Source organism: Mytilus galloprovincialis, chromosome 1 (assembly GCF_965363235.1).
Source record: "Mytilus galloprovincialis chromosome 1, xbMytGall1.hap1.1, whole genome shotgun sequence".
NCBI lineage: Eukaryota > Metazoa > Mollusca > Bivalvia > Mytilida > Mytilidae > Mytilus > Mytilus galloprovincialis.
In genome coordinates, this window is record NC_134838.1 from 121,399,394 (window position 1) to 121,414,908 (window position 15,515).

The 15,515-nt window shown below is 33.6% G+C and overlaps 1 long non-coding RNA gene across 1 annotated transcript; it reads right to left on the reverse strand.

Annotated features, from left to right (window-relative positions):
- Positions 1-808: 808 nt before the first annotated feature.
- LOC143055817 (uncharacterized) lies at positions 809-8,726 on the reverse strand. The gene is made up of 3 exons (XR_012972144.1): positions 7,884-8,726; positions 3,630-3,773; positions 809-1,511 (listed from the first exon to the last, which is right to left on the reverse strand). It is a non-coding gene; the product is annotated as an uncharacterized LOC143055817 (long non-coding RNA).
- Between the last annotated feature and the right edge of the window lie 6,789 nt (positions 8,727-15,515).

Consider the following 15,515-nt stretch of genomic DNA (forward strand, 5'->3'; position numbering starts at 1 on the left):
AAAAAAATCACCCCACTCTTGTTTACCGACTCTTCCCGATTTTGAAAAAGTGTAAAATCAAATTGAACAATTAGTCTGACAACTCACTTATTAACGAAAAAGGTTTAAACCCAACCAAAATAAAGGTCTGCCAACTCGCCCCACTTATAAAAAGATCTTGCTTCCTTTAAGTATGTTAAATTACTGTTAGTTCGTATCCAGTCGTCCTGGTGTAGTGGTATGTGTCGTGGCTTGATATGCTAAATGTTTTGAGTTCGAATCCCTGCATATACACTGGATTTTTCCTACGTGAATTTTTATAGATAGTCTTTTCCGTATAATTAATTATAAGTTTTATAGTGGATTTGACATTCCCGCCAAAATGTTACAGAACAAAGGAAAGCATGCATAACAAAGAAATCAAACTGGGGTGATCTGGTAGGGGTGATCCGGCTCAGATCACCCCTGTTAGAACAAAGGAGCTGGGATGTAACAATTAATTACAAAAAGTATAATTAATAACTTAAACATGGTTTAAACGAATAGCAGAAATCGCCAACTCACTATCACATGTTTTCGGTTAGTTTGAGTCTATTTAACGTGACACAATTTCCCACCAAACACACGACGTATGTTGAAGGTCAGATTGTATACATCTGAGGAGCTAAACATTTCTTACATCAATTTTTGTTTCTTAACCTGGTTTTTGTGTTTATATATGACTGCAAGAAAGTAATTGGGGAAGAAAAATCATACTGGGGATTCACTTATCCTTCAGAATTTACACGCTCATTCATTGTTTGCCTAGTAGAAAAGGATAAGTTACATGTAAAATAATTGATCGACTTTATTTAAATCCAAACATATCATCAACATACACAAAGTGAAAACGACTGTAACATATGAAGATGATGCATGTGTTCTAAATAGCTTGCTGATTTAGCGACATCCACATCTTGTGGCCCTCATCTCTGATACTAATTTCACAATTAAAGTTCTATTTTTTGATAAATATATGACACTTATGTCATCATATTCAATAGGCGTACAACAAGCTCTAGGAATGGAAGTGATTTCAAAATTTGAGTTAAAGTGGAAAGTGTTCTTGATAATTGCATGTTGACTTGCATTGTAATAACCGTCTTCAAATGGTGTAGGACATATTCCAGAACATACGTTTGCTTCATAAGAGTGTGGTTGCCACAACCACCTGTTCATTCCCAAATCTTGAAAATTGACAATCCAGGGTCTCAATCCACATATGTTTGAATAAGATGTATAATTGAGGGTACTAGAATAATTGTCAAGTGGATATCCTTCTGATCTTTTCCTCCGTTTGTGTGTTTTCCCCGACCTTTCAAGGTGAGAAACTTGAGACGGACTAAAGTTTTCAAACACAGCCAGTATTGGATCAATTTGAACGTTTGGTAAGTTGTCTGTGAAGACCTTAAGATTAACGGTCTCACTTGTTCCATAAATGAACTCTGTGACATCTGCAATAAATCCAAGGCTTGTATAGTCTGCTTCTATTCCTGGAAGGTCAAACAAAAATGTGATTATCAACTAAAACTACAGACAGATTGGTGGAACAGAAAAGTGGGACTGTACTTACTTTACTCGGGTTGGTAAATAGAAACTAGTACAACTGAAAGACACTCGGAATACAATGGACTAATCTGGTTCATGAAACTAGTACAAACGAAAGACACTCGGAATACGATGGACTAATCTGGTTCATTAAACTAGTACAAATGAAAGACACTCGGAATACAATGGACTAATCTGGTTCATGAAACTAGTACAAACGAAAGACACTCGGAATACAATGGACTAATCTGGTTCATGAAACTCGGAATACAATGGACTAATCTGGTTCATGAAACTTTAATGAAAAGAAAAATCAAAAGTTAAAGTGTTAGTCACATTGAAGAAGCTATGATTAATAGTCACATGTATATATATATATATATATATATATATATATATATATATATATATATATATATATATATATATATATATATATATATTTTCAAATTAAAGCAATGTGCGTGAAAGTATGATAATCACGAGAATGTATTAAGTTAATAGTAGTACAATATTTGATAAGAGAAATAACTTTTGAGTCTCTGCAAATTTTGCAATACACACACACTCAAACAATTTTTTTTGATGATATTACTTAGCTAAACATTATTGCTGTTTAAAGTTTATCTCTATCTATAATAGTATTCAGGATAATAACCAAATACTTCAAAATTTCCTTAAAATTACCAATTTAGTGGCAGCAACCCAACAATGGGTTGTTTGATCCGTCTGAAAATTTCAGAACTGATAGATTTTGACCTATTGGACATTTTTAGCCGATGTCAGATATCTCTTAATGCTTTATTTTTGTTTAGATATAAGCCGAAAACTGCATTTGACCCCTATTTTCTATGTTAGGCCATGGCGGTCATGATTGTGGATGGAACAAAATGTTGGATGCAATTTATAAAGTAGATACCCTAAGGAACATTCAGTTAAAAAGTTTGCAGGTATTTGGCCAAGTAGTTTCAGAAAAGATTCTTGAAGTAGTTTACGACGACGACGACGACGGACGCCAAGTAATGGCATAAGCTCACATGGGGCCCTTTGAGCCCCGGTGAGTTAAAAAAGAAGATGTGGTATGATTGCCAATGATACAACTCACCACAAGACACCAAATGACACAGAAATTGACAACTATAGGTCATCGTACTGCCTTCAACAATGAGCAAAGCTCATACTGCAAAGTCGGCAATAATAGGTTCCGAAATGACAAATGTTGAACTAGTCAAACGAGAAAACTTGATTTGTATAGTTTGTTCTCATGTCGTACTGTTACATCACTGTCCCAGGTAATGTGGAGTGTTTGGAACAGACAAAAATGTTTAACCCAGCTACATTTTGCATGTATGTGTTGGTCCGAAATCAGGAGCCCGTTTTCAGTGGTTGTTATTTGTTGCTGCATATCATATATTTTTATATTGTTTATTGTCTTGTACATAAAGCAGACCATTTGTTTTCTCGTCTGAATAATGTAACATTTGCCATATGATTTCGAGGCCTTTTATATCTTACAATTTTGTTAACTTCTATGTCAGTTGGTCTCTAGTAGAGAGTTGGGAATATTACAACATCTCTTTATTTTTATAGTTTGTTGGTAGTTGTCTCATTAGCATTTATCACATATACTTTATAGCAAAATTTACCTAACAATATTTTGTGTTAGCTATTATTCGTGTGTTTCTCTGTCCTAAATGTTCTCCCATTTATTTGTATTTTAGTCATGTCATTGTAATGTTATATTTAACATTGCCATAAAAGCGGGAGGTTTGTCATGCCACAAAACCAGGTTCAACCCACTATTTTTTTTCTTAAATTGTCCTGTACCAAGTCAGGAAAATGGCCATTGTTATATTATAGTTCGTTTCTGTGTGTGTTACAGTTTAATGTTGTATTTCTGTTGTGTCGTAGTTCTCTTATATTTGATGCGTTTCCCGCAGTTTAAGTTTGTAACCCGGATTTGCTTTTCTCTCAATCGATTTATGAATTTACTACTATTGACTTTATTTAAAGCCTCCATTGGGTTTTTTGTACTTTATACTAAATTTTCTACAATAACTTACTTATATTTCTGTAATATATTTGGACAGTTGTTCTCGGTAAATGATTGCTGATAATAAGATGAGCAGCTGTAGTATTACCATGGAGTACTTCAGACAAGTTAAAAGTTAGCGTCTTTTCTTCACCATTGTCTCTGGGATTTTCATCTGCAACATAAACATATAATATATTTAAAATTGAGAATGGAAATGGGGAATGTGTCAAAGAGACAACAACCCGACCAAATAAAAAACAACAGCAGAGGGTCACCAACAGGTCTTCAATGTAGCGAGAAATTCCCGCACCGGAGGCGTCCTTCAGCTGGCCCCTAAACAAATATATACTGGTCCAGTGATAATGAACGCCATACTAATTTCCAAATTGTACACAAGAAACTAAAATTAAAATAATACAAGACTAACAAAGGCCAGAGGCTCCTGACTTGGGACAGGCGCAAAAATGCGGCGGGGTTAAACATGTTTGTGAGATCTCAACCCTCCCCCTATACCTCTAACCAATGTAGAAAAGTAAGCGCATAACAATACGCACATTAAAATTCAGTTCAAGAGAAGTCCGAGTCTGATGTCAGAAGATGTAACCAAAGAAAATAAACAAAATGACAATAATACATAAATAACAACAGACTACTAGCAGTTAACTGACATGCCAGCTCCAGACTTCAATTAAACTGACTGAAAGATTATGATATCATCATATGAACATCAGGCACAATCCTTCCCGTTAGGGGTTTAGTATCATACCATCATAACATATATGAGAAGAACATAACCCGTGTCATGCCAACAACTGTTTTTAGAATAAATGTGTTTAGTTCCGATGCAAAGACCTTATTATATACATAACTACACTAAATATCAGCACAACAATGGTATATCTGCAAATATGCAGAAGCAATTTTTTCTTCTTCCCACGCCGGAATTTGAAATCTTCTGACATGCATACATGCATGCACACAGCACGAGAGGTACTAGAACATTTGTAGGTTCATAATGCTTTATTGTCCCTATTTTAATATATTTTAAATCTATTTCTAAAGAATCTTATAAGTGAGAACTTTGCTTAAGAAAAAAGTAGTCGCAGAGGCAAACATGACATGTATATTTAAACTTTATGTAAGTGTAATAAGGTCCCTCATCTCGTATTGTCCTATAGTGTTCATTTCCTGTCCTGTCTGTCTGTCTGTCTGTCAGTCAACAATTTTTGTAATCGTCAAAAAAAAAAGTATGCATAGCAGGTCAATGACATTTTGCAGTCTTATAAAAAAAAAATAGCACAATGCTTACAGTATCTGAGAAACGGACATAACCAAGAAAACTTAACATCGTCAAGGCAACAATTACAATTTATAAGAACACTGGCAGACGTACGAAATAAAGTTGCGCTATTGGTTAAAGTTATGTAAAAAACGGATTAAACCCCAAAAAACTAATATCGATCAATGGTCCAAGACAGGAGACAAAGGTGAACCCTGCCTGAACGACGTGTACTCTTAATAATCATTCCATACACCAAATATTGCATGTTTATCTATTATAGCTTAAAGAATCTGGAAACAGACTTGACCCCCAACCTTGACATTGATGACGGAACCATCAAATGGTGTCAAAGTTAAATAATCCTTGATTGACGGACAAATAAACCTTGCAATGATGTCAATAGCCAAATACAGATAAATTGCCTTATTACTCATAAGTGAGAAAATCGCTTGATTACGTTTTTTAAGCAGTTGGTGAACCATGAAAAACAAAGTTAATGCATGACATTTGGCCAGACGAAAATGTCAGACACCAGAACATAATCCATCTGTATACATTGCACAAAATATGAATAAATCATGGTCTTCGCCTACTTTTGCTGTTATCTATGTTTTCAGTGTGTTAGGGGAATGCACATAATAGATTCACAGTTAATGAAATAGACGTTTGTATCAACGAGTCGAAACATAAATTTATTGCATTAACAAATGATAAAGAAGGTATTGTTTTTTGTATTGCTTGATTTATCCCTTAATTCTCAATACTCAATTTTGAACAAGTTCTTAATTTGCAAATTTTGTAAAAACCCAGGATGGGTTAGAAAGTTATTAAAATCTGAAAAACCAAAGGGCTAATGTAAATGTATGAAAGGATAAACTGAGTGATAAATAAAAAAATCATAAACTTTTCTGTGGATACCTTATTTTGATCATTAACAAGCTTTTATGCAAGTATGGTAAAATTCACGATGGTGGTAAAAGTTGTTCTTATTTTAAAAACTTTCACCACAGAGTGAATGTTGCGTTAAATGGAAAAGTCCAATTATAAGTAGATACGGATAACAGATATAATATTTTTCTAAATTTTCATCTGGATACTATCTTTTAGATCATAAACAAGCTTCTGTCCAAGTTTGGCATAAATCCAGCATAGTTTAAGAAAATTATTAAAATTTTAAAACTTTAACCATAGAGTGAATGTAATAAAAACTGGTAGAAAAATTAAGTCCATTTATGAGTAATATATGAAAAACTAGATTCTTTTATTTAAAATTTACTTCTGAATACTATCTTATGATCTTAAACAAGCTTCTGTTCAAGTTTGTTAAAAATCCACTAGTTTAGGAGAGTTATTTAAATTTAACAAACTTTTACCACAAAGTGATAAAATTGAGAATGGAAATGGGGAATGTGTCAAAGAGACAACAACCCGACCAAATAAAAAATAACAGCAGAGGGTCACCAACAGGTCTTCAATGTAGCGAGAAATCCCCGCACCTGGAGGCGTCCTTCAACTGGCCCCTAAACAAATATATACTAGTCCAGTGATAATGAACGCCATACTAATTTCCAAATTGTACACAAGAAACTAAAATTAAAATAATACAAGACTAACAAAGGCCAGAGGCTCCTGACTTGGGACAGGCGCAAAAATGCGGCGGTGTTAAACATGTTTGTGAGATTTCAACCCTCCCCCTATACCTCTAACCAATGTAGAAAAGTAAACGCATAACAATACGCACATTAAAATTCAGTTCAAGAGAAGTCCGAGTCTGATGTCAGAAGATGTAACCAAAGAAAATAAACAAAATGACAATAATACATAAATAACAACAGACTACTAGCAGTTAACTGACATGCCAGCTCCAGACTTCAATTAAACTGACTGAAAGATTATGATTTCATCATATGAACATCAGGCACAATCCTTCCCGTTAGGGGTTTAGTATCATACCATCATAACATATATGAGAAGAACATAACCCGTGTCATGCCAACAACTGTTTTTAGAATAAATGTGTTTAGTTCCGATGCAAAGACCTTATCAGTGACTCAATATTAACGCCAAAATATGCAATCTTTAATGACTTGACAACAGTATCGTAATTATATCCCTTCTTAATAAGTCTATTCAAAGGGTTTGTAAGTTTCTGAGGTGAATACTGACACCTTTGTGCTTTATAAAGAATATTTCCATAAAAAATAGGATGTGAAATACCTGAACGTATTAGAAGTCTGCATGTTGAGCTATATTTGAACTTGATTTGTGGACGCCGCCCCCGACGACGACGGAATGTAGGACCGCTATGTCTGGCTTTTGGTAATTGCGACAAAAGTCGCAGGCTCAACAAAAATGGGGGGGGGGGGGGGATTAGAATTTAAAAAAAATCTTTAGATAATATCTTTTGATTGTAAGAAGCTTTTGTCCAAGTTTTATAAAAATCCAGGATGGTTTATGAATCTAATAAAAAAAAAAAAAAAAAAAAAACTGCAGACTGTATGTAATGTTGACTGGAATAAAAACTAAGTTCATTTATAAGTAATAAACGAAAACAGGAAATTTTGTTTTTTTACATAAAATTTCCTTCTAGATACTGCTCTTGATCATTAGCAAGCTTCTGTCTAAGTCTGATACAAATCCAGGATAGTTTAAGAAAGTTTTTACCACAGAGTGAATGTCATATTAACTAGCAGAAAAACTAAGTTCATTTATAAGTAAAATAAGGATAAACATGATTTTTCTTTTTGCAAAATTTACTTCTGGATACTGTCTGATCTCAAGCTTATGTCATATTTTGGTAGAAATGCAGGATAGTTTAAGAAAGTTATTAAATTGAAAAAAAAAACTTAACCAAAGAGTGCATATTTTTGGACGCCACCGACGACGGAATGTATGATCGCGACAAAATGCAGGCTCGACGAAAATCGCGCTAACACGAACTTTTGTTGGTATTAAGTTTGATTTTATCATGTTAAACTATCAAACATGCATTTTACTTACCTTCTTCTGGTAATAATATTCTGACTTTTCCTGACGGTTGTGCGTTGTCGCTACTGTCTAAATTGTCCATTCTTTCGAACACATTTAATACGTATTGTGTGAGAAATCGTTCTTTCAGTCGACTATTATCAGAAAAATCGTTAGCCGACTCATTCTTTATTTCAAGCAAGGATTGTGCTTCATTTCCAAACGCAGATACCGCAATCCTACATAACAATAATATTTCAACAAACATGTTCACCTTATTGTTGTTACCGACTCGAATTTCAACACAAATTGCATCAGCATCTTTTTGTCAATGTAAGGAGTTCCCATATATGTTAATATTAATATCTCCAGCCTCTTAAACTTTCAGAAGCCTATAAGAATCTCATATTTCTCTTTTTTTTACTACTAATCTAATCTGGTTTTAATTTTACAATGTCTTGCGTGAAGATAAACTCATCAACAATCAGCTGTTAAAACAGTAGCCAGCATTGGTGAACCTATGCAGTGATGAACGAGACAATATATGGGTCGATTAATTGATTGATGTAAGTGCATACTTATATATTGCTTAATTCGATTTTGTTAAGTACACGAATACTGTTTTAAAACAAGAGTGCACACGCTGAAATGCCTCGCCTTCTTTACTAATCATTGATATTATGTTGATAGTCCTAAATATAAAGCTTTATTACAACTGTCACATAAACTTAACATTAACCAAGAAAACTAAACATTGACCAATGAACCATGAAAAATAGGTCAAGGTTAGATGAGCCATGCCAGGCAGGCATGTGCACCTAATAATCTTCCATACAATAAATACAGCTGATCTATTGCTTATAGTTTAACAGACCAAAACACAAAAACTTAACACTGAACATTGAACCGTGAAAATGAGGTCAAGTTCAAATAAAACCTGCGCGACTGATATATAGATTATAAAATATTTCCATACACCAAATATAGTTGACCTATTGCATATAGTATTAGAAAACGAGGTGCTCCGCAGGGCGCAGCTTTATACGACCGCAGAGGTCGAACCCTGAACAGTTTGGGCAAGTACTAGGGGGGGGGGGGGGGGGGGGATCTACGTCATCACGCAGGATGTCGGCGATTGAAATTGGACCACCATCTTGTCGCTTAAAGGTAAGAATTTTACTTATTATGCCAGTCATATGAGGGTTATGATTATACAAAATAGTCCACCAAAGACTATATAAAGTAGGAAAATAAATAAGCCATCGCTCAATATTATTGGTTATCTCAATTTTGCAAATACTTCGATACCAGTTTTAGGAATTAGGTCAAACATGTAGGATATCGGCAAAAATTTTCATAACAACATCTTGATTATCAAGAACCGCCTACTTTATCAACAAATGAACATGTCCGAATTCTTTATTGTACTCGGGAATATACTTGATACTCACAAATATCCGTCATTATGGCCGAAAAACGTCTTATTTAAAAAAAAAAATTGAAAAAGGATGTCGGCAACACATCGAATATCGAAGGATGTCGGGGACACACCATATACTATTTTTAACACATATGTTATTCGACATATTGACTAGATCTAATTTCTTATTTTTTCAGATAAAACTAATGGTCATGACAAGACGCAAATCAAACTTAAACTTGTGCAGGCGGAAACGATCGCGAATACAATCTGATGTTGACCAGCCGACCAGATCGCCCACTAAACCGCCATCCGTAAAAAAAATCAAAACCATGCAAATCCTCATTTGTCATCAAAATAAAAACGCCTGCTAAAAATATTAAGTTTCACCCATTGTCAATTACCGAAGAAATTTCAACAAAACCGCCATTAGACTTGAGCAAAGGTCACGATAAGGGACCAACAGGGCCATGCATACGATTGTTCAATCCACCATTTTTTTCTTTAAATGTCCTGTACCAAGTCAGGAAAATTGCCATTGTTATATAATAGTTCGTTTCTGTGTTTGTTACATTTTAATGTTGTATTTCTGTTGTGTCGTAGTTTTCCTCTTATATTTGATGCGTTTCCCTCAGTTTTAGTTTGTAACCCGGATTTGTTTTTATTTCTCGATTTATGAATTTCGAACAGCGGTATACTACTGTTGCCTTTATTAAATAATTACAAAATTTGAATCCTGAAATTGAGTGCATGAAATGAAAGCAAGCAATGAACACTAATCCTGTTTTTTTTTTTTTTTTGTTTTTTTTATCGTATCTTCATAATGGTTGATAAAATCAAAGGACAATTACATTAATAAATAAATGTTTTAGTGTGTCCCCGACATCCTTCGATATTCAATGTGTTGCCGACATCCTTTTTCCATTTTTAAAAAATCAGACGTTTTTCGACCATAATGACGGACATTTGTGAGTAACAAGTATTTTCCCGAGTATAATAAAGAATTAGAACATGTTCATTTGTTGATAAAGTAGGCGGTTCTTAATAATCAAGATGTTGTTATGAAAATTTTTGCCATATCCTGCATGTTTGACCTAATTCCTAAAACTGGTATCGAAGTGTTTGCAAAATTGAGATAACCAATAACATTGAGCGATGGCTCATTTATTTTCCTACTTTATATAGTCTTTGGTGGACTATTTTGTATAATCATAACCCTCATATAACTGGCATAATAAGTACAATTCTTACCTTGAAGCGACAAGATGGTGGACCAATTTCAATCGCCGACACCCTGCATGATGACGTAGATCCCCCCCCTTTTTGAAGTATGGACAAAACATTCAAGCGTGATACAGCTCTGAATTTGGATTGTGATCAAATTTTTGACATTATATGGGTTTTTTACACAAAACAAATGTCAAGATTTTACAAATCAATTAAAGATTTCTTCTTCAAACTTATTTAAATATAAAATTAAATAGTTGACACAGCATAGGTTTCTGACACAGAATGAATGTGGTCTAATGAACTTAAATTTTTTTTTTTTTGCCTTTGAGCAATTCACTATGCTGTTGAATATTAATCCTCTCAAAAAAATGTTTGAAGAAATTTTCTTTTTATTTATGAAATCTGAAATGAGAAAAATTTAACCCCTCCCCCATTTTTTTTTCACATCCCCCTTTCCCTTTTTCCAAAACTGATATCAATTCAAATTTCTAATGGAGTTTGCAACAATAACTACTCTTTTAAATACATCATAAAATATCAAAATGTAAAATAAAGTACTTGTTATCACTGAATGGTAAAGATTGGTTGGTAGTAAAAGTGAATACAATGATTTAAGTTGATTAAACTACTATTCTGAACAAAGAAAGATAACTCCAACTGAAAATTTCTTGCTATTGCACAATATTGTGCAATTAGATATTTCTTGCTATTGCGCAATACTGTGCAATTGAAAATATTTGCTATTGCACAATACTGTGCAATTGAAGATTTCTTGCTATTGTGCAATACTGTGCAATTGAAGATTTCTTCCTATTGCTGAATACTGTGCAATTGAAAATTTCTTGCTACATGTATTGCACAATACTTAATATAATAATTTTGGATCCTGATTTGAACCAACTTGAAAACTGGGTCCATAATCAAAAATCTAAGTACATGTTTAGATTCAGCATATCAAAAAACCCCAAGAATTCATTTTTTGTTAAAATCAAACTTAGTTTAATTTTGGACCCTTTGGACTTTAATGTAGACCAATTTGAAAACGGGACCAAAAATTAAGAATCTACATACACAGTTAGATTTGGCATATCAAAGAACCCCAATTATTCAATTTTTGATGAAATCAAACAAAGTTTAATTTTAGACCCCGATTTGGACCAACTTGAAAACTGGACCAATAATCAAAAATCTAAGTACATTTTTATATTCAGCATATCAAAGAACCCCAAGGATTCAATTTTTGTTAAAATCAAACTAAGTTTAATTTTGGACCCTTTGGACCTTAATGTAGACCAATTTGAAAACCGGACCAAAACTTAAGAATCTACATACACAGTTTGATTCGGCATATCAAAGAACCCCAATTATTCAATTTTTGATGAAATCAAACAAAGTTCAATTTTGGACCCTTTGGGCCCCTTATTCCTAAACTGTTGGGACCAAAACTCCCAAAATCATACCCAACATTCCTTTAATGGTCATAAACCTTGTGTTTAAATTTCATAGATTTCTATTTACTTATACTAAAGTTATGGTGTGAAAACCAAGAATAATGCTTATTTGGGCCCTTTTTGGCCCCTAATTCCTAAACTGTTGGGACCTCAACTCCTAAAATCAATCCCAACCTTCCTTTTGTGGTCATAAACCTTGTGTTTACATTTCATAGATTTCTATTTACTTAAACTAAAGTTATAGTGCGAAAACCAAGAAAATGCTTATTTGGGCCCTTTTTGGCCCCTAATTCCTAAAATATTGGGACCAAAACTCCCAAAATCAATCCCAACCTTCCTTTTGTGGTCATAAACCTTGTGTTAAAATTTCATAGATTTCTATTCACTTTTACTAAAGTTATAGTGCAAAAACTAAAATGATTTGGACGACGACGACGCAGACGACGACGCCAACATCATACCAATATACGACCAAAAAATTTTCAATTTTTTCTGTCGTATAAAAATGAGGACAAAGACAATGGACATGTGACAGACCGAAACTTGATAACATGAGGTCACATGATACCTGCCAGACAGGCATATACACCTTACAATTTTTCTATCCTCTCTTTTACTCGGAAGGATGTCCGACATGTGGTCATTTGGATCGTTCAAAGGACTTCGATGATTTAAACGTTGAAATGTTTACCAGTGGGTTCCGATGACTTGTTTTTGACATATCGGAGATGCTATATTAATCGATGTTGCATTTGGTCAGCAAAGCTGCTTGTTCATTGTACTAATACCTGATGTCCCCGGCGTGATTGGTGGATAATGGAATGCCGCTATGACCAAAATATCTTTTGAGATTTTATTTCTTCTATAGGCAAAGAGAAGTCGTTCACTCAAAATCAGTTTAGTTGCTTCTTTGATGCAACACCGGCCAGGTAGTGTCATTAATCTGTCTTAGATTCGGACTGGCTGTTGTATAGCTCAACACTAGTGGAATTCTGGTCATTTTTTTAATGTCTTTTATGACTAAGTACCGTCTTTTGGTGTGTATAGTGCGCACCCCTTTTGTGGTCCAAGAAACAAACAGTTGGACCCCCCCCCCCCCATTTTTTGGATGATCAGTGCATTTGAATGGGAGCATATAGCTGGAACCCCCCTTTTTAAAATGGCTGGATCGGCCCCTGCATTTAGTTACTGGAAAAAATGAATAAATGGTAAGAATCTCTTGTAAAGGCCAATAACTCCTATTAAAGGACAATTGAAGATATCAGCCATGGAGAATTATTTGTAGATCCTTTTTTTGCAAGCATTTAAAAACATGTCTACTAGTATATTTTTTTTTTTTAAATTTCTGCAAAAAGACACAAAAAGTGTATAATTATCTTTTAAGAGCAATAACTCAAATAAAAGACCAATTAATTAAATTGAACATGTTCATTTCTTGTAAGTTCTTATTTTGCTCATCTACTAGTATTAGTTTTTGCATCAACAAAAAACTGCAAAAGGTGGTAATAATTTTCTTTCAAAGGGAATAATTCTATAAGGAACCCATGGATTTAAACCTTGTTCACTTATTAGTCATCTTATTTTGCTGAATATTTTCTGCGGTGAGGGTGGAAGTCATTACTAAACATATATAACATTTTCTATTTACAACTGCTTCAGTTTTATAGATATATGGCCAAATTTCAATTTCCCCCTTTAGTCCAGTTTTAGCAGCAGCAGCCATGTTTGTTGATGGATCAAATCTCCAGATACAGTTCTTCAAATTTGTTCCACAAGGAACATTCAAGTTTCACAGGCACTTGTCGCTGAATTTTTTTTTCTCCAATATATGTTATACTTAGGTTTTTCCGAGACAAGTGTAAAGTTTAGAACCCACAAGGAAAGAAGGTGCATATGCTAGTAGTAACAAGGTTATGATGATCACAACTTCCACCAAAGCAATATTTAAGACTATCTTCCTTTTTACTATACTATAGGTAAACAGGTGTACAGCTAACACAAAGAGATATACTTCTATAGTCAGGTTTCGTGCTTCTGTTACAAGGGAACGGTTCAACAGTCAAGAGTTAATTTTATTGTCCTTTAGATAGTCCACATTGATTTCTTTAAAGAATGAATGGGATTTAAAAAAAAATGTAATTTACAAAGTGTCAATTCTAAATTGCTTTATAAAAACAATATATTTGCATTGTCAGAAAATATTTAATATACTTGAATTTGCAATGAGAGAAGAGAAAACCTCGGAAATTCTCAATTTCATCTAGTTTTTTATATTTTCCAACAATGTATATATCATAAGCATGTCATCTTTACAGAGGCAGATGTCATAATAAAACTTTTATGAATATGGCTATTACTGGTAATTATTTGGTTTAAAAATATATATTTTAATTGTGTTCAATCAAATCTGCATATATAGTATAACAAGCTGATGATGTGATTGTTTTAAGGATTACATTTCCATCCTAATAATCATTTATATATCAAACAATTCATTTCATAATACAATTCACAATATTATAAGAAAGTTCAGAAAATGTTTGTAACATCCACATAAATGAGTTGACATATACATGTAGGTATCACTATCACTGATCTTGTGTCCTCTGTTGTCATAAATATTATAGTATTAATGAATGGGTGTTTTTATAATGGCCCTGTTATATGTCCAAGGTCTGTTATAATGGTCGAGGAAGTCTGTAATGGCCCGAGGCAACGCCGAGGGCCATTACAGACATCCGAGGCCATTATTACTGACCGAGGACATATAACAGAAACATTATAAAAACACCCATTTCTTAATACATTTATTAACCAACTGAATAAAAGTGTATGTGTTAATATACCAAATATCCAAGATATTAAGTTGACAGAAGTTATGTGTTGAAAAACAGGAGGAACAGTGATCCCTATATATGGTTCTTTAATGTTAGTTGCTGGTTACTAAATTAAATAAAATACAAAAAAGTATTATACTCTTTACAACTTAATTTTGTTAACTTTATTAAAAACCCTAACTGTGCTTTATACAGACAAACCGGGCATTAATACAGGGCCATTACAGAAAAACAGGGCCATTACAGAAAAAAACAGGGCCATTACAGAAAAACAGGGCCATTACAGAAAAACAGGGCCATTACAGAAAAAAACAGGGCCATTACAGAAAAACAGGGCCATTACAGAAAATATGTTATTTTTAATAACCAGTCATTTTTGGCAATAATGTACTTAGTTGGTTAATAATAATCTTTATTAACCTACTAAGTAAATTGTTGCCAAAAATGACTGGTTATTAAAAATAACATATTTTCTGTAATGGCCCTGTTTTTCTGTAATGGCCCTGTTTTTTTCTGTAATGGCCCTGTTTTTCTGTAATGGCCCTGTTTTTTTTCTGTAATGGCCCTGTTTTTCTGTAATGGCCCTGTTTTTCTGTAATGGCCCTGTTTTTTTTCTGTAATGGCCCTGTTTTTCTGTAATGGCCCTGTATTAATGCCCGGTTTGTCTGTATAAAGCACAGTTAGGGTTTTTAATAAAGTTAATAAAATTAAGTTGTAAAGAGTATAA